Here is a 26,195-nt window from a genome sequence, read left to right as displayed (position 1 = left end):
TATTCTACCCCTTGCTGGAGAACTGCCGTGTGAATGGGTCCCAATGTATGGATCACACCCTTCTTTCTCATTGAGATTTTATGCTTATTCCACAACTGTAATGGGTTTCTTGGTTCACTCCTTACCCACAGATCTAACCCGTTCTCCTATCTCTGAAAGGTATTATGGGCTTTAAGCCACTTTATCTTGTTAACAACAAAAGAGATGAATGCCTGAAGCTAAATATCACCCACAAAAGGACTAGTGTTCTCTTCTGTTTCACCATACAACACAAGATTATGCAAATAAAACTCACATAGCAATCGCTGGACTTTCACCCCATAATGTTTACAATAGTTTATCAAATCATCAATAGTTTTTAATTGTATAGGTACCGCTGCCTTGACAATCTTAATTTTTAATTGTAAGTACGTTTCCATAAAAAACAAAGCATAATTTTTGGCAGGTGGCATACAGGCTAGAACATCAATACATAGAGAACATAGGGTATCCATTTCAATCATAGCTATGTCTAGTCTATTGGTTACGTTTTAAACTTTTTCCTCTACTCTCTGACATCTATCGAAGGCCTCGCTCTCCGATGCATTGATGTTCCTTACTTGCTGCTGCAATTTATGATATTTCTCCTAAGGAACAGTTTCCTCTGTGAGCTTTTCTATCGTTTGTTGGGCCTGTGCCAGATCCTTTTGAAGTATCACTACCCTCGGATCATTGTCCATCAAAACATTTTTGGGTTGGAGATCTACCTGGATCTCCTTATTGTGACATTTGGTTCTTATAGTCTGTGTTTCCTTATCATGAACTGTCCGGTTGATCGTGATGCTAGAAGATGCTGCCTCTGTCTGGACATCCTTATTACGGACTAGTGTGTCTTCTGTTTGGGCCTCTGCGTTTGTAATAGCCGCATGCCATTCCTTGCGGTCCTGAATGATAATGGGTTTAGTTTGAGTTCTTTTGGTCTTCATTTTATGGGGTTTCGTCTGGGTGGCTGCATCCTTTGTTCCAAGGGTTCTATTTGAGATTCTCCCCATTTTTAGAACCCTTATTTGTTTTTTGAGTTGTTTCACTACATTTAGTAGTCTTTGCTGTTCCTTTTGCAGCCTTTTGATTTCATTCATTTTCTTCGAAGGAATAGTTGTTTCTTTTCTCGAGCTTGGGCTTTGTTCTTTAGGTATTATACCCTCGCCCTGGCTTATCTCCATGTTTTCTGCTTGGAACACTTCTTCAACGTCCTCCTGATTAGGTTTCTCAGGGGAGGAAACCCTGGTTTGATCTGCTATTTCTCGGGCGGCTTCCGCTTTTACTTCTTCTTCGTCATTCATTTCTTCGAAAGTGCTCTCACTGTGAGTAGAGTGTTCCTATGATTTCCCTTCCTCTTCTTTCTCATCATTCAGCTCCTCAGATGCACTCTTGCTGTGAGCAGAGTGTTCCTGTGATGGTCCTGCCTCAATATCGAGGTTTAGTGGGTTGTGGGGCTAGATGTATTCACCCATATTGGCCAAAATATGGGCCAATTCATCTTCTTGCAGAGGGTTTTGTAATGGGATTTTGCTTGGTGGTTCTGCTTCCTCCCCTTCTTCCTCGCCGGAGTGCTCAGTTTCCTCTTCCAGTTCCTCTTCTTCATTTTCTTCTAATTCTTCTTCTTCTTTGTTTCCCCCTCCTTCAAGTCGTGAGGGTTGCTCGTCCTCTGAGTCATATATCTCTAATGGTTGGCTACTATTTTCTTAGGGATTTCCCAACATTACTCTGCTTCTCCCCAATCTGGCAGATTGTCTTCGTTTCTGCGGTCTAATTGATGTGCTAGTAGTGCTTTTTCGTTTTGGGTCTAGTAAGCCAATCCCCCATCTATTGAGAAAACCAATTCTTCCCAACTACTCTGCTATTGAGCAAGACTATAACTAACTATTAGCTGAATTAAGCCGTGATGACTTACTATCGTTTCTACATGACGAGATTTTCTCATACTTCGAGCAGCATCATGCAATAAAGAATTTAAGTATGTGGGCAATTCACAACACATTTTTGTTTTAATACAGCTAACAGTTTGAGATGGCGTGGTCTTACCACGTCTTTTCTGCCATCGCAGGTGATGTAGCTTTGCACAATCCTGGCTAATTCTGCCCATGTTTCTCACAGGGTTGCAGGCAGGACTCCTTTTCCTTTGATAGTAAGGCTTTGTCTTTCGTCCCGGAATATAGTTATAGCGTCTTGAAGTCTCACTTTTTCTGGGTCCATACTGGTCCAATAGCTGGTAGTCCTGATACTTCAGCAATTATCGCATCTGTTACTGTTATTTGCCTCCCCCTCACCATGGAACGATCTTCCTGCAAATTCTGCAAAAATTCAATGGCCACCGTCTCATTAGACTGTTGTAGTTGGTTAAGGTAGGTAATCCATCCCGCTCTCATTAAAATTTCGCGTGCAGCGTCAGAGATCATTAACACCTGTGGTTCACTGCGTATTGATTTGCCTTCCATTTTGTTCAAGCTTAGCACACTATTAGCAAAAACACAGAGATGATGATGGAACAACAAGCTATTCAAACTTTAGCACACTGTTACTTTTTACAGAGCAAAAACACAGAGATGAAGATGGAACAACAAGTTGTTCAAGCTTTAGCACACTATTACTTTTTACAAAGAAAAAACACAGAGATGATGATGGAACAACAAGCTGTTCATATTGGGAAATATCAATATCGTTAAACTTGCTATTCCCGAGTTTTGATGGAGTCATAGTACCTCCAAATAAGGAGTTGACACGTATGCCAGTGTATTATGGAGGTCACCTGCGCCCCCCTGAAATGTGATAGGCCGTCCTCGACCGGAAAATAAAGGAGCAACATGCTGGACTACAGTCGTACAGTAAAGTAAAGGAATGGCATATATATCCATGACATGATTACAAAAATCAGCGGATTACTGAAATCGAGGCTTATGATGGAAATGGCAAATAGATATGGAAATGTCGTGATGTGATGCGAAAAATAGAGGATAGGACAGCTGACGTAAGTAAAAGTTCTTATGCGGTCATTATCCGCTTTAACAATTATGATTGATTTATAAATTATTTTTCATATATAAAAGGTTCGAAAGGGTTATATAACATAAACTCATTTGAAATCAATATAAAGATATAAGAAAAAGGGTTTATAATGACTATTAGTGTATGAAAAATATGACTTCAATACCATAGTAGAGCTCTGTTGCCCACAAGTGTCCATAACCTTGACAGAGTTGCTTGTTTCACCCTTGGAACCATAAGCCTTTGTGTATTCCTAGGAAAGTGCTATTGCAATGTCAAAATGGAGGCCATTGCACTGGCTTGGTAACCAGATGAATCACAATGCCATTCACTAGGAAGAAGTGAAAGGTGGGTAGGCCAGCTCGTGATGAGACCTCTTTGTTCCAAGGACTTGTTTTTTATTTTTCTAATATGCCTCTTGGATCATATCCCTTGTATGGTGGCCATACTGGGAATGCCACTTCACTTGCTTCCTTATGATCATGGTAGGCTTGCTCTTGATGAGACCCCCTATCCTTCATATGACAAATCATGTTAGTAATCATATAGATATATATTTTTCTCTTTTTTCTTTTCTTTTATATAGCACTTTCCTATTTATATACAGAGGGTGGCTCAACACTCTTTAAGAGTAGGGATGGTGGAAGAAGTCTGAACATATCAATAGAAGAAAATATGCCTTTATTCTTATTCAATAATAATGATCAAAGAGAATTATGAAGTTTTAAGAAAGAACCAACATGATAAAAATAATCAATCAAATTGGTTTTAGTGAAAATAAAGACAACAAAGTGACATAAATAGTTGGGTTCTTTCCTCTTTTTTCTTTATCAATTCAAAGCAATTTCTCTAAAGATAATGATTTTTCTTTGGTTTGTTGATTTTAGTATCCTCTAGTTTTTGTGTTCTTGCATAAATGTATAGTTGTGCCTTAAATGAAACATCATTCACAAAAATCCTCTAAATGATGAAACACACACACACACAAAAAAAAAAAATGCACTAAAAAAGTGTTGTTCCCTAGATGAAACAACTGTTGTTCCTTAAGAGGGACAGAAAAAGAACATCTGCACGCAAAAACCGTGGTTCCTTTAAGAGGATCGGCAAGCAAAAGAAAAAAAATACACTTGGAACTGTTGTTCCTTAAGAGGAACATCAGTTGTCCCTTAAACGGAACAACAAATAAAGCAAGAGCGAAATAAAATACCGCTCCTTTGGTGGAACAACCTAAGATCATCCGAAATCGAAACTGTTGTTCCTTTGGAAAGAACGACAGAAAGAAAAAATGCAAAGGAGGGCTGTTCCTTTAAAGGAACGTCAAAACAATCTGATGGAAGTGTTGTTCCTTCGGAAAGGAACGGAAAAAATGCGGAAATGTTGTTCCTTCCGAAAGGAACAACAAAAAATGAAAGTGTTGTTCCTTCGGATAGGAACAACAAAAAACGAAAGTGTTGTTTGTTCGGAAAGGAGCAACAAAAATGCGGAAATGCTGTTTCTTCAGAAAAGAACAGCAAAATGCGAAAGTGTTATTCCTTCGCAAAGGAACAACATAAAAACGAAAGTGTAGTTCCTTCGGAAAGGAACAACAAAAAATGAAAGTGTTGTTCCTTCGAAAAGGAACAACAAAAATGCAGAAATGTTGTTCCTTCGGAAAGGAACAACAAAATGTGAAAGTGTTGTTTCTTCGGAAAGGAACAACCGAAAAATGAAAGTGTTGTTCCTTCGGAAAGGAACAACAAAAAACGAAAGTGTTGTTCCTTTGGAAAGGAACAACAAAAATGTGGAAATGTTGTTCCTTCAGAAAGGAACAACAAAATGAAAAAGTGTTGTTCCTCAGGAAAGGAACAACAGAAAAACGAAAGTGATGTTCCTTCGGAAAGGAACAACAAAAATGTGGAAATGATGTTCCTTCATAAAAGAACAACAAAATGCAAAAGTGTTGTTCCTTCGGAAATGAACAGCAGAAAAACGAAAGTGTTGTTCCTTCGGAAAGGAACAACAAAAATGCGAAAATGTTGTTCCTTTGGAAAGGAATAGCAAAATGCAAAAGTGTTGTTCCTTCGGAAAAGAACAACAGAAAAATGAAAGTTCTGTTCTTTCGGAAAGGTACAACAAAAATGCGGAAATGTTGTTCCTTCGGAAAGGAACAACAAAAAACGAAGAAGTACTGTTCCTTCGGAAAGGAACAACAAAAAGGTGGAAATGTTGTTCCTTCGGAAAGGAACAAAAAAATGCAAAAGTGTTGTTCCTTCGGAAAGGAACAACAAAAAGGCGGAAATGTTGTTCCTTCGGAAAGGAACAACAAAATGCAAAAAAATGCAGAAATGCAAAAATCTGTACAAAAAGTAGTTTATACAAGTAGAAAATAAAAACTTATGTACAAAATTTAAGAATAATGAAATTATTTAGTGAACCAATGCTGAGGAAGGATTATTTTCCTCAGCAAGAATCTGCATATCAGAATCTTCTCGGAGCTGCTAGTAAAAGGATTCCCGAGTAAGCGGTTTATGGTACAATCGCACTCGGTGGCCATTTTCTTTAAAGGTATGTCTAGATTCGTCAATAGTAGTCAAATTAATGGTGTCATTGTCATGCACTTTCTGGATTTCATACGGTCCAAGCCATCGAGTCTGAAGTTTTCCCAGAAAATCTTGAAACCTGGAATCGTATAGCAGTGCCCAATCTCCTTCGTGGAAGATTTTCTTTTCGATCAGGGCATCGTGCAATTTTTCTCTCTGTTGTTGGATTAATGCAGTGTGTTGAAGAGCCGCGAGCCTAATTTCATCTAGCTCATTAATTTGTTGTAATCTGTTAGTCTGGGTCTCATTTAAATCCAAACCGATCTCCTGTGTTGTTCTTAATGTTTGTATTTCAAACTCTATTGGAAAGATGGGTTCCTTTCCAAATACTAGCTGATATGGTGAATAAATGGTAGTGTTTCTCCATGTTGTTCGGTATGCCCACAAGGCCTCGGCAATCTTGAAGCCCAATCACACCTGTGTGATGCAATGGTTTTTGTCAATATTGCCTCTATCACTTTATTCGTGCTCTCTACTTGGCCATTTGCCTGTGGGTGATACGGAGTGGTAATTTTGTGTTGAATGTGATAATTTTTTAATGTTGCAGTGATTTTATTACCTACAAACTGTGGTCCTCCGTCCATGATTATGTCCCTTGGGAGGCCATATCGCACAAATATTTGGAACAGGAAATGAATCACAGAGTCCTCTGTAGCTCTTGGAAGTGCCTCTGCTTCAACCCATTTGGTAACATACTCTGTTGGTACTAGAATATTTGTTTTCTGATTTGATGATGGGTTGATCAGACCAATAAAATCGAGTGCCCAATGCTCAAATGGTTCAATTACTAACTGTGGGTTTAAAGGCATTTCGTCGGACTGTCCAGGGCGTCCTGCTCTTTGGCAACTGTCACAGGCTTGAACAAATTTCTTAGCGTCTTTAAAGATTGTGGGCCAGTAATAACCTGTTTGCAAAACCTTGTGACCAGTCCTTCGATCTACGAAATGTTCGCCACATGGTCTGTCATGACAAGCTCTCAGAATGTAAAATATCTTTTCTTCGCGGACGCATTTTCTGATGTGCATATCTGCCCCTGTATGAAATAGGTAGCCCCAATCCAAGAAAATCAGGTACTACGTTGCACAATCTATTTTTGTTCATTGGGGGTTAGATGCTTTGGTAATTTTCCTACTGCTAAATAAATTGCAACATCAGAATACCAGGGTGTCTTAACAGTAACAACAAACAAATGTTCATCTGGGAATTGATCTTCGATTGTTACTGCGTTCGCTGGCTTCGGCATTCGTGAGAGAAAATCAGCTACATGATTTTCTTTCCCAGGTCGATCTTTTATTGTGATGTCAAATTCCTGCAATAAAATCAACCATCTTGTTACTCGACCATTTGTTATAGGTTTATTTGCTAAATATTTTATGGCAGAGTGATATGCATACAAAACAATAGGATATCCAATGATATAATGCCTAAATTTATTTACAGCATGTATTACAGCTAAAAACTCTTTTTCAATGATGGTATAGTTTAGCTCAACAAGAGACAAATTCTTGCTAATACAATAAATTGCATATGTCTTTTTGTTTTCTTCCTGCCTAAGGACTGCTCCAATAGTTGTGTCTAAAGCATCTGATGAAATTTGAAATGGCAGGTCCCAATTTGGGCCTTTGAGCACTGGGGCTGTTGACACAAGCCTTTTCAGATCCTCAAAAGCATAGTCACATTTATTTGTCCAAACAAAATCAACATTCCCTGTCAGTGCATATAGAGGTGTAGCTATTTGAGAAAAATGTTCTATGAATCTCCTATAATAACCAGAAAATCCTAGACAACTGCGTACCTCTGTCTGTGTGGTAGGAGTAGGTATTAACAAAATTATTTGAATTTTTGCCGGATCTATCTGTATTCCAACTTCTAAGATATAATGACCTAGGATGAGCCCTTCGGTCATCATCATATAGCACTTTTCATGGCTCAAGCAGAGCCTGGTGGCGATACATTGTTGCAGCACCTTTTCCAATGTGTCTAGTGCTAGATCAAAATCATCTCTGTATGGTGTGAAATCATCCATATATACTTCGAGCCCTTCATTTATTAAATCTGAAAAGATGCTGAGGATGGCCCTCTGAAATGTGGCAGGGGCATTGCATAGGCCAAAGGGTAGGACTCTGTAAGCAAATGTTCTCCAAGGATAGGTAAAAGTAGTTTTGTCCTGGTCTTCAGGGGCAATCTGAATTTGATTGTATCAGCTGAAGCCATCCAAGAAAGAAAAGAATTTATTTCCTGCTAATGTGTCTAATACCTGATCAATGAATGGAAGGGGAAAGTGGTCTTTCTGGGTTGCTTTGTTTAATTCTTTGTAATCTACACAAATCCTCCACTTTCCATTCTTCTTTGGCACCACTACTAGTGGAGAGACCCACTTGCTATTGGAGATTGGATAAATAAAGTTTACATCTAAAAGTTTTTGTAATTTAGCTTTCACAATATCTTTCAGGTGAGGGTTGAGTCTCCGTTGGGGTTGGCGAATGGGTCTAACATCCTTTTCTGTATAAATGTGGTGCATACACAGCTGGGGATCAATTCCCTTCATGTCTGGATAATCCCATGCAAAAGCTTCCTTATATTTTCTCAGTAGTTGGACTAGCTTTTCTTCTTGTTCAAGAGTCAGGTTATTGTTGATGTTCAAGGTTTTTCCTGGCTCAATCTCTATAGTTTTGCTGTTTGAAACAGAGGTAGTGGGTATTGATTGGTCATGAGTGTATTTGAGGGGATCTTCTTCTAGTTCATTGTCAAATGCTGCCTCTATCATGTGACATTGTACATGGGATCTAGATTCAGATTGGTTAATGAAGTTGTTAATAAAATCATCCTCTGTTTGATCTTTAAAATCGAGGGTATCTTCTATGGTTAATGGGGACCTAATGTTTTCTGTGAGGTATGATACAAGTTGTTTGTTAGTTTTTATTATTGTTACACTTGGCTGGGCTGGAGGGTATAAAGCTAGATTCTTGATATTACTCCCTCTAGTTATAGTCATATTGCCTTGTCGGCAGCCAATTTAAGCATTAGCAGTTGCAAGCCAAGGTCTACCTAAGATTAACGGATGTCCATCGAGTCGGTTTTTGGGGTTGATTATCAGAAAGTCGGCAGGATATTCCCAGGAATCTTCAGATACCATTACATCGTGTAGTGTAACTTTTGGCCTAACTACTGATCGGTCAGCCAGTTCTAATAAGGTGGAGGTTGGTTCCATTGATGTAATGCCCAGTTTTTGACAAGTGGTGGTTGTTAAAATATTAATTGCAACCCCTAAATCAAATAGGGAATTTGAGAAGGTTTGTCCATTGATTTGCACTGTCATTATAGGATTCCCTGGGTCTTCATATTTGACAGGTGCTTCTCTTCCTGATAACAGATTAGATAGGGTGCCAACTACTTGGACTGTTGGGTTAGTTGTTATTCTCCTCTTTGGCTTCCTTATACATAACTCTTTGATGGTTTTTGCATATATTGGGATATCTTGGATAGCTTGGAGGAGTGATATTTTTATACACAAATTTCTAAGTTCTCCCAGAATATCAAAGTTAGGATGTTTTATAGGGTGTGGTATGATTAATCGTTCTGGGAATGGGGGAGAAGATGTGGTTTCTTGGTTGTGAGTTTGTTTTCTGACCACATCTTCTTCTTGTAGCGATTGTTCTACGGGTAACTAATTTTCAACTTGAGCATATTTGTCTTCCTCAGTTTCTATAATGCGCACAGACCTTAATTTAAGGTCGTTGCACTCCCTTAGATCAGTTTTTAGTTCTGGTGTTTCGATTATTTGAACAGATTGAACCGGTCTATTATTTGGGTTTGGGTTGGGTTGGGATGGGAGTTGCGGTCTTAAGTTGGACTGGGGGTTTTGCTGTATTGTATATGGCGCTGGCAGTGTAGGTTGAGGAAGTGGAATGGTTCATGCTGGCTGATTCATCAGTCTTTTCCAGGTTGTCTGCCAGGCTTGACTTTGCGAAGTGGGAGGGGACCTTTGTGTTGGATATGCATTGTTTTGCCAAAATGGTGAAGAGTAGGGAAAATTTGGCCAATTAGGTTGGCTTGTTTGATTTGGCCATGGTGATGAAGGAAATGGTTGTTGTGACCAGTTTGAAAAGGATGGATGATTTTGCCACATTGTATTATATTGCTGAGCATGATATTGTGGAGGCTGGAAAGAAGAAGACGGATCAGGGGGCATACCTGGTTGTCGTGGCTGCCATTGACGGCACTGATTGAGTATGTACAATGGTTCTGATTCTTCTTCTTCTTCTTTATACACTGCTTTCAAACCCGGGAGTGAGGGGCAGTTCTCTGCGGAGTGATATTTTGTACAAATAGCGCAGACTTGAACTGCATCTAGTGGGCACTCTTTATGGCTGTGTTTCTTTCTGCATCTGGGGCAAAATATTTCCAGGTTTTGCTTTGCTTTTGCTTGTTTCTGTTTAGCTTGCATAATATCGAGTTGCGTTGTCAGAGTCCCCAATCTATCAGTTTTTAAATTCTCCAGTAAATTCCAGATTTCTGCGCGGGTTACTCCTCCACCGGAGATCTTACTATCCCTTGTGAGCATGTCACTTTCTGCTAGTTTTAGCCTTGTACTGCCTCGTGAACTCCTGATGCACAAATCAATAATGTCGGAAAAATTTTCTTGATAGATTTCACCTTTTCCCATAATATTTAGTGTTTCAACCCATTGTTCCTTCATGCCTTTAATTAATGTCATTTTAATACATTGTCAAGTAAGGATAATGATGCATAAGGAGATCTCTGAATATTATACTGAAAACGTTCAACATATTCTTCTAGTGTCTCATTAGGTCTGGCTACCATCTGAAATATTTCATCATTTAATTCTCTAGACCTACAATAATCCTGATATTTCTTCATAAAAGCACCTTTCATCTGATCCCAGTCGTTTATAACACTTCCACCTAACCCCATAAACCATCGTAAAGAATCCCCTTTTAATGTAGAAGGAAATAATTTTAGCTTTTGGGGATCGGTGGTATAGTCATACCCCCAGTACAGTACATCAAATTCGAAAAAAATGCGTTTGGATCTTCCGATGTTAGGCCATGGAATGTAGGGATATGCTACAGAGGAATGGCCTTCATAAGTACATTGACTGCAGTATCTACAATGGGATATTGCAGTGTGGAGGTTTGGGGGGTTTCCTGGTTCTGGGCCATTTGGTCAAATATGTGCCAATATCCTTCTGGGATTTCTAGGAGGGTATTCTTATGCTAGCTAGAAGGAGCAAGAATGGCCTTAACAGAAGTTCCTTTTTCTGGGATGATGAGAATTCCTTGCTGAACTAATGTCTGGGGGGGGGTCTTAGCTCTTTAGGTTCTTTAGCTTTGTTCCGGATGATTTTGATAGCACTTCCCTTATCTGGGCTACTTAATGGTTGAACTATTCCAAAAGGAGATCTTGGTTCTTTAGTTTCCCCTGTTTCTCCTCTTCCTTCGCAAAGATTACTAAGGTTCCCTTCTTGTAACTATTTTGGGCTAGAATTCTCAATTTCTTGAAAATCTTGCTCCTTTGTTTGGTTGTGCACCTCAGCAAAGGCTATAAGGTGATTCTGTGGCCCGAAGGGAACTGGTAGGTTGTTTAGAAGCAACTTTTCTAGGGCCTACTGACGGTTGAGATTCTGTTTTTTTAATGATTTCATCTATAAAGGTCGATTGGCCAAGGGTCACCGGCCCCTTAGCTTTATCAGGCTTGGGTAGTGGTTTAGGATTATTTTTAGGCTTTTTCTGCTTAGTCATGCACACAAATCAAATACTTATTTCTACCCAAAATAATCAACAAATCTGCAGGAAAGTGGGCGGGGGAGCAGGGCTGTTACATGCTCCGTACACAGGTTCTTACCTTTCGTTTTTAAAACCCAACTCTCTCCTAGCAGGTACTTACACTACTCTCTTTTCAAAAGAAACAAATGGCTACACTCTCCCCGACAACGGTGCCAAAATGTTGAGCGATAAAAAGGTGTCTTTTAACCCCTATTTACCCTACATTAATTATCAATCCAGGTATGATTTTTTTATCTCAAGAGTGTACTCAGTCAGAGGCGGTCACTTGTTCAAGAGTAATGCTTGTAGTATAGTGCTTTGCAAAAGTAAATGAATGCTAGAAGTAAAATCTAATTGCAATGGCAAGGAACTTAAATTCTTTGTAACTAAATCATTCACTTAAGAAACTACAGCAGTTATCAGTCAAGGATGCAGTAATGATAACTCTTTCCCATGTAAACTGATGTAAATGAAAATCAATCAAAGACAAGATCTCCAATCTAAGAACTAGATAGCAGTAGTCAATGTTTGCTACAGTTGTAGATCTTCCTATTCACACCAAAGCAAATACTGGAAACAACAATTCGATTAATAGAAAAGGAACAACAACTAATTCTATTGAAAAGGTCGAACAACAAAGCTTAATCTACAGAACTGAATTAAGCAGCGATCTTAACCAAAAGGAATCGAACAACAATCTTTAACCAAGATTAGTGCAAAGTTGCATGAGGACATGCAAAATCTTCAGTTGGAGGAGGAGGAGGAGGAGGGGGGGGGGGGGTGGGGGTTTGAATGTTGCCTCTCCAAAATGTCTTATTTTTCACACTCTTTCCCTTCAGTTTTTACCACATTATTTTGCTCCTTAACCTTACATTAAGACCATTTTCATGATTATATATGGGTTTAGATTGATTATTTTCAAAGCATTTACTTTAGTTTTTTGAGTGAGTTTATGGTTAAATATTAGAAAAATAATGTGTTTTCACTTATATCTAAAAGTTGGATTAGTTTTATGATGTTTATAGGCATATTTTAAGATCCCAACAAAGTCATATTTGGTAACTTGGCCTCAAATTGGAATTTCCTCTTCAAACTCTAGAAGACTTGAGGAAAATTTGAGATCATTATTCAAACACATTCAATGGAGAACAAACGTGGAATATTTGATAAGATATCCTGCGAAAGATATTAGATATTTGTGAGAGAATTTGTAGAGATAATGGTCTCGTAATTTTAGCAAATTGGTTGTAACTACTTGAGAGATACGTGGATATGAATGTATTAGTTGCTCACCCTCTTCTCAAAGCAGCTCAAGTATAAATAAGAGTGCTTTCTCCATTTCAAAGATAGAAAAGGGAGAAGAAAGTTAAAATTTGTAATTAAAATACTTGAAGAAATATCTTTGTAGCTATACTTTATTATTTTGGAGCTTTCTCAAAGCTTATTTCACATAATATATGTTGTTGTTCTAATTTTCAACTTCTAGTGTGCTTGTTGAGCATTGGAGGGCCCCCTTTTACAAACATGTACACTCTTTTATTTCGTTGTTTACATTTGGATATTTCAATCACTTTCATAGATTAAGTTTATATGCTTTCATAGTGTTGGGTAGCAGAGGTCCCGCATAACAGTTTTGGGTCTGAGAACCTAGAAGTTAGGATAAAAATATTGTAAACCTCCGAAATATGCGGAGTACGAAATGTAAAAGGTTGATTCAAAGGGTAGTCTGCCCAAGAAATAATATAAAATAATAGGAAGTAAGTCGGTCTGAGGACCATAGGAAGGTATAAATAGAGTGAGGTTCTATGGGTAGAAGGCAGTCTTTGGTATGAAGTCTTGGATCTGATATGTAATGGGTTTTTGAGGAGAAAAGTCTTGAAGTGTCTGTAAGTCCGAGCCAAGGGATTGGGTAGTAGATAGAGGCTCTATAGCTGTGTGCGCAGAGGCCTAGAAGAGTCCGCAGCTATGTGCGCAGACCCCTGCAGTTGAGTGCGCAAGGTGGATCTGGATGTATTGGTGAAAAAAAGTGAATAAAGATAAGTTGATTCTGAATTCTTGTGTTAAATCTGAATTACCGTGGATCTGGCTATTGTATGGTTAATGTATCTGTTTGATCTATGAGCATTTGCTTATGTTATGAACATATGTGAATCAGTATCTATTCTAAGTGCGTGAATCGGTTAATTCTAATAAATAAAAATTAAATTGAATCTATAAATAGCGCATTAATAAGTAGCAAGGATTATTGTGGGCTCAGATCTGTGTGAAACAAAGTAGCGCGAAGCTGCGGAACAGTGCACGAAACCTCCAGACCACATCTAGACATCCTAAGGGTGTGGAAACTTGGTTCCAACACCCTCCCCTGCTACCTCGGGTGAGACCTCAGTCCGCGCTCTGCGGACTGTTGCCGAAAGGGCCGGTAGCTACGGGATTTGTTTAGCTAAATAACTCTTCCGAACCTGGGTTAGGCCCATATAAGCCAACAAATGGTTCCATTGCTGGGAATGGGATTTGCCTAAGGGGTGTCTGATGTGGAACGCGGGGACTCTATAGAGAAAGAAGTGAAGAATTGAAGGGACCAAGAGTAGTAGTAGTTCAGAGTACATTGGCAAGGTTGACAATGACAAGTACGATCCAACTACTGGTATTCAAAGGAGTAGGAAGTGAAGACACAGAACAATTTTGGTTCATTAGCGCACTACAAGACCAAGCATTGACATGGTACATAAAGTATTCAAGCGATAACCCAACTGCAGGGATAACAGAAATCCAAACCGAACTAAAGAAAGAATTTAGCCGGCTGAAGTTAGAAACACGGTAGATCATAGGGTTCAAGAAGATCACGATGATGCCTGGTGAAACCCCGTGGGATTTGGACCAAAGATTGAAAAGTACTATCTGCAAAGCAAACATGACACTAACAAATGCGCAATACTATGCTTGGATTATGGCATCCTTAACACCACATCTGAGAACGAATTTGTCATAATAGAAGATCTCAACCCAGGTTGAAGCATTGGAGACAATGATGAGGTTTTACGAAACTCCATTACAAGACCTGGGGTTGGGAGTTCAGCAAATCCAAGCGCAGATCCAAAACTTGTGTTTGGAAATGAAGAAGTTAAAACAGGAACAGGCACCATGCCTAGAAGTCCAGGAGGAAGTATGGTGTATAAAGTGCAGGAGCCAGGGGCACGATAAAGATCACTGCCCGATCTTAGTGAATTATGTGGCAACGGGGGGACCAACACCATTGCGACCAGAGGCACAGGCAGGGCCAAGCACAACAACCCTGCTCTGGTGTGCAATCTGTCAGGTGGGAGGAAAGCATAACACCGATAACTGTCATCTACTGCCAAAATTTAACCAGACCCCCCAGCAGCTATTTTGTAACTCTTGCAGATCGGTGGGCCATGAGGAAAGAGACTGTTGTAGCTATTAATTATTAATGGACCAGTCACCTGCTTATAGAATGCAGACTGAGGCGCGAGATCAAGATCCAGCCGCAGTGATCACGCGCCGTGGGTTCCAGGGACATGGATGAGGACGGGGCGGAATGGGGCCAGGAAGGGGTCATGGGCAACTAATCTATTACAACTGCAGAGGACCAGGACATTACGCGTGAGATTGTACCAAACCAACTAGAATTTCATGCACTTACTGTGAGCAATTCGATCATGGGTTGATAGATTGCCCTACGCTGATAGCACAGATTCGGGAAAAAAGGGTAGCGCAGCCAAAAATGACCCAGAACGTGCATATGATGAGGTCTAAACCCTGCGATGAAGACCCCAAAGTAAACATGGTACTAAGAAGTGGCACGACCATAGGAGTGGATAGAAGGAACTTAAGTAAGGAAGACACAGGGGTTGGCAAGGAGACATATCTAGAAGCTAGGGAGAGCTTCGCGGAGGTCTCTACCCCGGATAGTAGGGATCAACCTGAGCTGAATAGGGATCCCTTGATGATAACTACCTTTTTAGAGACATGTATAAAATTGCTTCGTGACAACAGGGAAATTAAAGGCAAACATGAACTGATAAATAGATGTGTAGGATGGAATGAACCTTGCGTAGTTCGGAAATTGGGAAGACATGTGTCACGGACCGGGTGGGAAATGCGATTAACGGCACATATTGATGATTATGAGATGGATCAGGTCATTCTGGACCTGGGCTCAGATGCCAACATACTACCTAAACAAACTTGGGAGTGCATGGGTAAGCCTACACTACAATGGTCCCCTATCCAATTGCGGATGGCAAACCAGCAGAAGATCCTACCCATGGGAAGGTTGTAAGGAATTACGGTAGATATTGATGGCACAAGTACTCAGACGGACTTTGAAGTTATTGAAATCATGGATGAAAGTACGCCTTATCCTGCGTTGTTAGGAATAGACTGGGCCACCGACATGAATGGGGTTATTAATTTAAAGAAGCGGACAATGATATTTGAAAAGAAGTCGCTCCACGTAGTTGTTCCACTAGATCCGACTGAAGGACTGCACTACATTGAACCCATGCACAACAAAGAAAGTGATGACGAATTAGATTGTATCTACAAAAATTTTGCACAAAGGCAAGAATGGGTCAGTACAACAGAGGATAGAAGAATTTCACGGGGCCATGTAGTGTCCTGCACCACCGATTCAGATGAAGAAGATGAGCGGTGGCATAACAGGTTGAACGAAGTGACCACACTACACTGCAATATGGTGACTAAATCTCTATAGTGCGTGAGGGCCCAGGATCGGGAATTGCCGCTGTATGATGGGCTGACAATAATAGATGAATTCCTGACCAAATTTGAAATTGCAGTACCAGAGCACCAACGGTTTGATGCATTGAGATGGGCGTTATGCACGACACCTGCGCGATGGTGGGGCACACATGAAGGGACTTTCGAAGATCGGCGCGACTGCAGGCACATGATGCAGATAAGATTTGGGAAGCTAGAACTATGAATAATGGAGAAATACGATGGACGTGATGATCCATGTATGCACCTTACCAGATGGATCAAAGCCTACGGAGAGGAACCACAACCAGAGTGGGTGCACTTATTTTATCACATCTTGGATGTCATTCCCAGAAACTGGTATACTAAAGCATACCTCCGACACAGCACAAGCGAGTGGGATATCTTGCACGAAGGGTTTTTGTCGACATTCCTCTTTGAAGATCGATGGATGGATCCTGTGGACGACGCATTGTAGCTGGTGAAGGTTGCCATTTTCAAAACGCCACTGGAATCAGAAGAAACTGTACAGCCTGACTGGTTGCGATAGCTGACCTAGGCCCTCGAATGTTATAATGTCTAGGTAGAATATGATGAGGATGATCTGCCAAACATCAATATTCTAGAATCAGAGGGGAGCCGTGAGGTGCGCAGACCCGAAATCAAAGATCCAGATATCATGGTGGCATTGAAAATGAAACAAGTAAATATCGGAACAGAAGAAAAGCTGAAGTATGCAACGGTTGGGGACTATTGGGACGACGCCACAATGGAAAAGGTCGTCGATTTGCTTCGGGAATATCGAGATTTATTCCCAACAAAAATCACGGAGCTAAAAGGGATCCTAGGAGACCTGGGAACGATGAAGATAACGTTGAAGCCAGATGCGAAGCCAGTTAAGCAGCGACCCAACTGATTGAATCCAAAATACAAAGAAAAGTTTCGCGAAGAACTGGACAAGATGCTGGCAGCAGGAATCATTGAACCAGTCGAGGAGTCTGACTGGGTAAGTCCGATGGTTGTGCAGGAGAAGAAACAGAAGGGTGAGTTTCGCATTTGCGTGGATCTCAGGAAGCTCAATGATGCCTGTGGTAGCGGAATTCAAGAAATTTACAAACAAGTTCTTAGAGGTCTATCTCGATGACTGTACCATGTTCGGGCTAGTTAAGAAACACATAGCATGCTTACAGTTAATGTTGGATACTTGTCGATGACACCAGATTGCGCTAAACCTAAAGAAGTGTACTTTCCTTGTCCCCTTCGGGAACCTGTTGGGCCATGTGGTTTGTAAGCAAGGCCTGATGGTGGATCCCACAAAGATTGCTGTCATACTCAATCTGCAAGTGCCGTGAAGTGTCAAACAACTATGCTCCACACTGGGACACATGGGCTACTATTGGAAGTTCATCAAAAGCTACGCCCAGATCACAGCTCCAATGGAACAATTGTTGAAGAAGGATGCTACTTATTGCTGGAATAAGGAATGAAACAAAAGTCTGGAAACGCTTAAGGAAAAGATGGCATCCGCCCCTATATTGGTCTTTTCGAAATGGGACGTAAAATTTCCGTGTGCATGTCGGCGGGTCGTATATCGTGTTGGGGGCGGTACTTACTCAACCAGGAGCAAAGGGAATTGATCATCCGATCGCGTTCACAAGTCACTGACTGTCAAACGCTGAGAAGAATTATTCCACCATCGAGCGCGAGGGATTAGCGATGGTATACGCGCTTCAAAAATACCGCCATTATCTGCTCGGAGGCCACTTTAAGATGTATACTGATCACTCTACACTAAAATACCTAGTGAATAAGCTTATGTTAGGGGGGTGCATTTGTAGGTTCTTGCTGTTATTCCAAGAATATGACTTCAAGGTCATCGTAAAGTCGGGACGTCTAAACTCAGGTCCAGATCACCTATCCCAAATTGAGACCAGCGAAGAGCCTACAAATTTAGAGGACGGACTCCTGGATGCGCAGCTGTATGTAGTGCACGTAGCGGATGGCCACTTTGAGGATATAATCCATTTCTTAACTACAGGAACTGTGCTGTAGGGATTTTCTGTTCAGTAGAAGAAAGAATTGGTGATACGCACAACAGACTTTACCGTGATTGTAGGGCACCTCTACAAAATGGGCAAAGACAAAATATTACGTATGTATGTCCCGAAGTTCGAGCGAGGACAGATCCTAGCCGAAGCACATGGGGGGTTTCTGGCGGACATTATGTGGGTCGCGCCATAGCCCAGAAGATTCTTCGTGCAAGATTACTGTTGGGTAGCAGAGGTCCCGCGTAACAGTTTTGGGTCTGAGAACCTAGAAGTTAGGATAAAAATATTGTAAACCTTTGAAATATGCGGAGCGCGAAATGTAAAAGGTCGAGTCAAAGGGTTGCCTGCCAAATAAATAATATAAAATAATAGGAAGTAAGTTGGTCCGCGGACCATAGGAAGGTATAAATAGAGCGAGGCTCTATGGGTAGAAGGCAATCTTTGGTATGAAGTCTTGGATCTGATATGTAATGGGTTTTTGAGGAGAAAAGTCTTGAAGCATCTGTAAGTCTGAGTCGAGCGATTGGGTAGTAGATAGAGGCTCTGCAGCTGTGTGCACAGAGGTCTGGAAGAGTCCGCAGCTGTGTACGCGGACCCTTGCAACTGAGTGCACAGGGCAGATCTGGATGTATTGGTGAAAAAAGTGAATAAAGATAAGTTGATTCTGAATTCCTGTGTTAAATCTGAATTATCGTGGATCTGGCTATTATATGGTTAATGTAACTATTTTATCTATGCGCATTTGCTTATGTTATGAATATATGCGAACCTGTGTCTATTCTAAGTGCAGAACCGGTTAATTCTAATAAATAAAAGGTAGATAAAATCTATGAATAGCACACTAATAAGTAGTAAGGATTATTCTGGGCCCGGATCTGCGCGAAACAGAGTAGCGTGAAGCTGCAGAACAGTGCGCGAAACCTCCAGACCACATCTAGACATCCCAAGGGTGCGGAAACCTGGTTCCAGCACCCTCCCCTGCTACCTCGGGTGAGACCTCAGTCCGTGCTCCGTGGACTGTTGCCGAAAGGGCCGATAGCTGTGGGATTTGTTTGGCTAAATAACTCTTCCGAAACCGGGTCAGGCCCATATAAGCCAACACATATACTAGATTTACATGATTTCATAGATTAAGTTTACATGCTTTTAAAGATTAGATTCCATGCTTTCATATATTAAGTTTCCATATTTTCATAGAATAGATTTACTTGCTTTCATATATTAAATTTCCAGTGCTTTTCTAGATTAATATTTCAATTGATTTCCTAGATTGAATTCCCATTACTTTCCTAGATTAAATTCCCATTGCTTTCCTAGATTAATATTTCTATCACTTTCCTAGACTATATTTTTATCACTTTCATAAAATAGAATTTAATTGATTTCCTAGAATAGAATTTCCTTTCATGTCAATTTACTCACTTTCATAAAATATAGTTTCCCTTCATGTCAATTTAAATTTGATAGAATTAGAAACAAAATCATTGCATATATTTTTCTGCGCACTTCATAAGCTTACAAACTTAGATTGACAATTAAATCTAGTGGAATTCTAATGCAATTGAATTAACTAACAACTATCTTAGTAAAAGACTCAACTCATGGGATCTATTGTGCATAGGATCTTATTGTGACTATGATCTATTTCTGATGTTGACCCTACATTGATATGTCAGTTCTTTTATGAATTGTATGCAAAATATTTTAAATAAAGGAATATTATTAAACCCACCTTGCCCATAACTTGTAAATTCTGATTTAGATGCATCAACAAAGCACCAACCTCCTCCTAATGATTTTATTTGAAGAAATACTTGTATTCTTTGAGTCATGTTTATTGTAGCATATGCCATTATAGTTTCTTGACAATACACTTAAAAAATGCTTTTGTTTTGAAGAAGAATAATGTTGGAAGCCTTTAAAATAACACCTCCCAACCATATTTATTAACACATAAAATCACATTTCCTCTCATCCACTCCATACCATTTTGACCCATTGTTTTCATACCACTCATTTTCAAATCAACACGTGTTAGTATTTTGTCTCATTTGTAGCCATGCCTTGCCCTTTTCAAAAAATTCATAGTATTCATATTACTCTTGCAATATGTTACAACACTCATTTATTTTTCAGTTGCCTCGTTCAAGCCTTACAATGACTTGAATGTGAAATATTCTCTCTAGATGTTCATACATTACTACACTCATTTCATATATATATCTATATATATCTACTATCTCTTGATCAATCATATGTTGTTTCAAGTGCTTGAACTATTACATCATACAAGAGCTATTCTGGTGACTATTTGATTTGTCTAGTTATCATGTGATTGACATATATGAAGTCATGACAAAATATTTGTATTATCTTCCATAAATGAGTTTCTTTAACATGGTTTATAGGTAGAACAAGAGAGGACAAGGCATGGGAATAAATGTATCATGATGTGAAAAGATGAATAAAAGTATAAGATTTTCCATCCACTTTGATGTTGATTCATATGAATTCAACTAGTTAGCTCAAACTGGGCACCTGTATCTAGGAGGATCCCCCCTACTTATATATATCATAACTCCCCTCAGCCACACCCTAGTATTATGGATGTTCTTGAGCCTCATCCAATTCCATATCAATAACCTCAATGTCATGATGGATGGGAAACCAATCCTATCAAACCAACTTCTGGAATTACCAATTGGCCTTCTAGTTCTCAACATGATTTACCACCACAAGTTGTTGCCCCCCAAATTCCATCCATTGTGTCTCATGTTGAGAATTTCTATATAAGAGCCTCTAATTTATAATGAACAAATATAAAGTGGAAAAAAAAACTTGATTTCTTCACCTATTTTCTCTTCCACTCCTGCCACTTTAACCGTTTCTCACACCAACACTCCCAAAATTAACGATGGAGGAAGAAGAGAAATTTCATTTCGATTCATGCATCCTTAGCTAAATGAAGGAAATATGAGTGAGTGATGAGAAGAGAAATATAATTGGTTTAGATAGGGATCCAAGGCTATCTTGATTGGAGCTTAAATTTGAATTTATATTTTCTTACTTTTCAGACTTGGATAAAGACATGTATTATGGAAACAATATTAATTTTATCTTATATTGCTTTTTGAACACGTGGGAGGCACAATGTTTTTATCATGCTTTCCATTTTGATAAGTTTTTATATTATGCTTTATATTCATGATATATCTTGATTAATGAGGCATTTGAATGGTATATTTGGATATGGTTGGTGTCATTGTAATTTGTACCATGCTAGCATATATATTTCATGTTTGAGGGAGTCAAAGAGTGATGTTTTAATGTTGTATTATTGGTATGAGCATAGTGGGATTCCGCCAACTCAAAGTAAATTAAAAGTATGAATTTCCTTCAAATAACTCTCTTCTCTCGAAGTTAAAATAAAATAATTAATTACATAAAGTAAAATAAATTAAAGGTGGTTACCTTATAACTAGCTGAAAGAGAATACAAGAGGAATGCGGGACCATTGAGGGGGGGGTTGGAAAAAGTGAAGAGAGGTATGATACACTTTTGAGTTGTCATTATTATGATCATACAATTTATTTTCTAAGTTAAGAATCCAAACTGGCTTGTTGACAACATAAATTTTTTGAGTGAAAAGGAAGGAGTGATCTCATCATTTATTGTTTGTTCCTATAAGGTTGTATTAGTTTTCCTGCAACTTCATTTCCTTTATATTTGGTTTGACTAATTTTTAGTGCTAATTAGTACATTTTTTTTTGTAGAGCTTTGACCGTGACAATCTTATCAAAAGGGTCCAAACTAGAAATATTAATTATTTCTTCTTTCATGGAACCTAATTTACTTTGTATGAGCATTTAACACCTTTGGCTTGTAAAGTCATTTCTGGTCCAAATTTTCGCAAAAAATTGAAAATACAATTAGTTATACACTCTCATTTGCTTAATAAAATGAGTTTTGACTCCTTTATATTTGACTTGTAGCTTTTTTTTTGTTTGAAGCATTATTTTTTTAAATATTGAATAGATTTGTGGCCCGTGTTACCTAATTATTGGTTTTCATATGTCATGAATTTTAATAAATGCATAGTATTTCTAGGATGCTGGTGTATACTTTGAAATCTGTCTATAATTTCTACTATTCCATTATACACAGGATGAGTTTTAGTCAAATTTTGCAATTGAAAAAACGTTGTTTTTGTATAACAATAATTGGAAAGTTTTTTTTTTTTTGGTAGATATTTGTAATTTTGAAATATACATAAGCAAGAGTTAGATAGGGCTATAAGTAATTGGGATTAGTTCCCATTATCTCACTAACCTATTAGATTTAAAAATGTTGTAGGCGATGCATTGGAACTCTTCCCCTCAACATATATTTGGTGACTTCAACTCAAAAATTAGGAGGAAGTGTTGTAGCCCACAACATAATGGCTCCCATCTCTTTTAATGATCTTTTCATTTCTTTGCTACACCATTTTTTTTATGGGGTGTATGGTATTGTATGTTATAGCTCTATATTTTCTTCTAAAGAAATATTTTCAATGTCTTTATTGACATACCCTCCATTATTTGTATCAAAATTCGTAATCCTCTTCCTTGTTTGATTCTACACCAAATGCTTGAAAGCCTCAAATTTTTCAAGGGCTTCAGGTGTAATCATTAGAAAGTACACCCATGTAAACCCTCACCAATATTCAATGAATGTAAGTGCATACCTTTCTTTTCTCATGGATTGGTGGAGGAAAGGAGTTGTAATGTCATTGTGCAATAATTCTAAAAGTGTAGCGGCTCTCCATGCTTTTCAACAATCAAAATTCGCCTCTGGATGCTAGCCAAGTATGGAGCCCTTGAAAACTCCATTTGTGTATTGAATGTTTGGTAGGCATTCAACCATAAGTTTTTACTCAGTTGATCCAAATACCTATATTTTAGATGACTAAACGTCTCATTTCAAAACCTACTTTCTGCATCTACATGAGTAAGAAGAGAGACAAAATCTGATTTTAGAATGGCATGTGATAAAGAGTACAACTTTTAATGGTGATCAACCGTCACAATTGTTTTCTTAGAACTATCTTCCATGTTAGAAATCACAACTACATCTACAGTGAACTGAACGCATTTCTATGAACTTGTATGTATTATTTGCTATATAGGCATAAGGTTTATGGCGATCTTAGGTATATGTAGCACATTATGAAAGAAAATATAGTCTAGAGAAATTCTTCCTTCTCCACACAACTTAATATGGGAATCATCACCTATCAAAATATGTGTTTCATCACAAGTCTCCAAGTATGAGAAAGTATTAGATGAAGAACCCATATGGTAAGTAAATCCTGGATTAACAACCCAAGCATTTGGAGAAGAAGTGAAGGAAATAAAGGTATGAACCTTACATTTTGGATTCTTATTTATGTTATCTTGAATGTATTCCTCTAGATGATGTTGATGAAGGGCTTATTCCATTAGGTCAATTGTATTCTTCGTGCATGCATGCTCAAGATGGAATCCTTTACTACATTAACTACATTTAGTAGTCTCCTTCTTGGAATTCCACCCTTGTAATTTTAACTCTCCTCAGTGATATTTTTTTTCTTTCTTTCCTTTTATGTTCTAGTTGCTTGTTATCCTTGTTTTCTTGCTTGTTATTCTACTAGTTTCCTATGCTACAAGTGCATGGGCCTTGGATGAATTTAAGGCCCCATATGAATCAACTTGTTTTTCTCCTAAATAAATGATTCCATTTGCTTGTTATTATACTAGTTTCCTATGCTACAAGTGCATGGACCTTGGATGAATTTAAGGCCCCATATGAATCAACTTTTTTTTCTCCTAAATAAATGATTCCATAAATATGTTAAGAGAAGTAATCTTCCAATTTTCACCTATGGAGAGTTTATCAATATGGAAATAAGAACCAAATATAAGATATTCAATTCAAATATTTAAATTAATTGAAAGAATCAACTTCTCTTCCTTTCTATCAATGCGACAAGATGTTACAGGTTGAAGAAAAGTTTTAAACCTAGAAAAAATCCTATAGGGTATTAAAATTTCAATGATATAAGCTCATTCTCCAATTGATGTCCTCTCGACTCATCCAACTTTCTAGGCAATGTCTCCAACTTGGTCCATACCTTGTTGGCTATGTTACAAACATTAATGTGGAAGTGGAGGTATAGAGAAATTGATAAGAACAATATCCCATATGATTCATCCATCACGTTGAAGTTCCTTTAATTCTCCACAACTAAATTGAACTATTTCAATCCCCATAGTGAACCTATAGAGTCCTTTACAACACAATAGCAATAGGATCTTTGGCATGGAGTTAGAATTACACTGGTTGTTGGCTAATCCATTTTATTGGATTATTAAAAGTTATAAAACATGCAATAATATGTTATTATTACTCACAACAGTATAATTATATTATATCATGTTGGAGTTAAAAGATAATCATAAGATCTACCGTGTAAAAATACTACACTGACAATTGCATAACAAGAAAGAAGAGGGAACAAATTACACTGAAAAATACTAAGTAGATATTATCGGTGTTGGATGTCACCAATATGTAATGGGATCTCCTCGATGTGAAGTCCCAATTAGAACTCACATTGTTTGGCTTAGGAGTCCATCCAGGCATACAGTTCGGCCACTGCTGGAAAGGTTTAAAATGTATGCCTTGGTTACACATACACACAAGAGATCAAAACACCTCTTTGAGAAACAAGTATGTAAGCTTTGTGAGACACCCAATGTAAGGTGTACGGGGGGGCTTCCATGGCTGGTAAAGAAAAATGAGCCTCCGGTTAGAAAATTAATAGTACTATACTAAAGGGGGACCCATGAATGAAGGGGAAGGCTTGTTGATTACCTGCAGATTAGTCCACATAATAAACAACAATTATGAAAACATAACAACGCCTATTCAATAATAACATATCTAAGTAATGAAATAGTTAATTAACCTAGTATGTAATCAAACCAACATATACCGTAAACATAACAAAAATAGTTCTACTACATCCATGTTACATGTATGAAGAGATGTTGGCCCATAGAGATTTTTATTATAAATGAAAGATCCGAAGTACACGGTTGCATAGATGAAACCCTAGATCTTATAGTGTAACATGAAGCCACAACTTGCTTCTCCAAAGAATGATTTATCTCCTATGTACTACAAGAGAATCCAAGGCAAGACTCCCAGAATCCAAGCCCTTAGCTTGAGTTATGAGGAGCTATTTATAACTAATGACAATGACCTTTGAGCTTCCTCATGACTCTTTAACTTCTATGATTGTTCATATTCTATACATGACTCTTTACATTCCATATGTGGCTATTCACATTCCACATGTGTCTCTTGGACTTCATTACATATCATTTATTACAAAAGACAAATTACATATGAGACAATGGCTATATAAGACAAAACTGATAATAGGACAAAGTCTTATCAAATTGACAAATCATTTGCTTCCTCATGGAGCTCATTTGTGATGTATGTGTGCCATGCTTTAAACTCCATTGGGATTACTTTAACCAAAACTAGAAAGTCCCCTACATAACACATCTTCACCTCCAGTGCCTCCATCAATATGGTCTTGGAGCTTAACTGGCATATTGTAGAATAGTATATTTGGTGATCTCCAAGCCTTCCTACTACAATGGTTGCTTGATATGTTCCATGTATTTCCTGATCTCCTGGAAGATGATTTCCATGCCTCTGATTTCTTCTAGTGATCCTATTATGGGCATCCCATGCTTCTATGTTAGAGACTTGAAACCATTGTGTAGTTGGTTAAACACAACAATAGTACTAATCGAATGTTCTCCAAGATGCATGAAATTCTGATGGAGTCTCAACTGAACTCTATATATCATGACAATGATATTGTCTTTTCTTTCCAAATGTTGAGGAGCATCCAGATACTTAGTATCCCATTCTTGAAGTTGGTCCACTGCTTTGTTTTCCACTTTTAGGAATTTTACCAC

Source organism: Pinus tabuliformis, chromosome 1_1 (assembly GCF_031772625.1).
Source record: "Pinus tabuliformis cultivar Carrire ecotype Pingquan chromosome 1_1, CPIR1, whole genome shotgun sequence".
Taxonomy (NCBI): Eukaryota; Viridiplantae; Streptophyta; class Pinopsida; order Pinales; family Pinaceae; genus Pinus; species Pinus tabuliformis.
Note: the sequence above shows the minus strand (reverse complement) of the source record.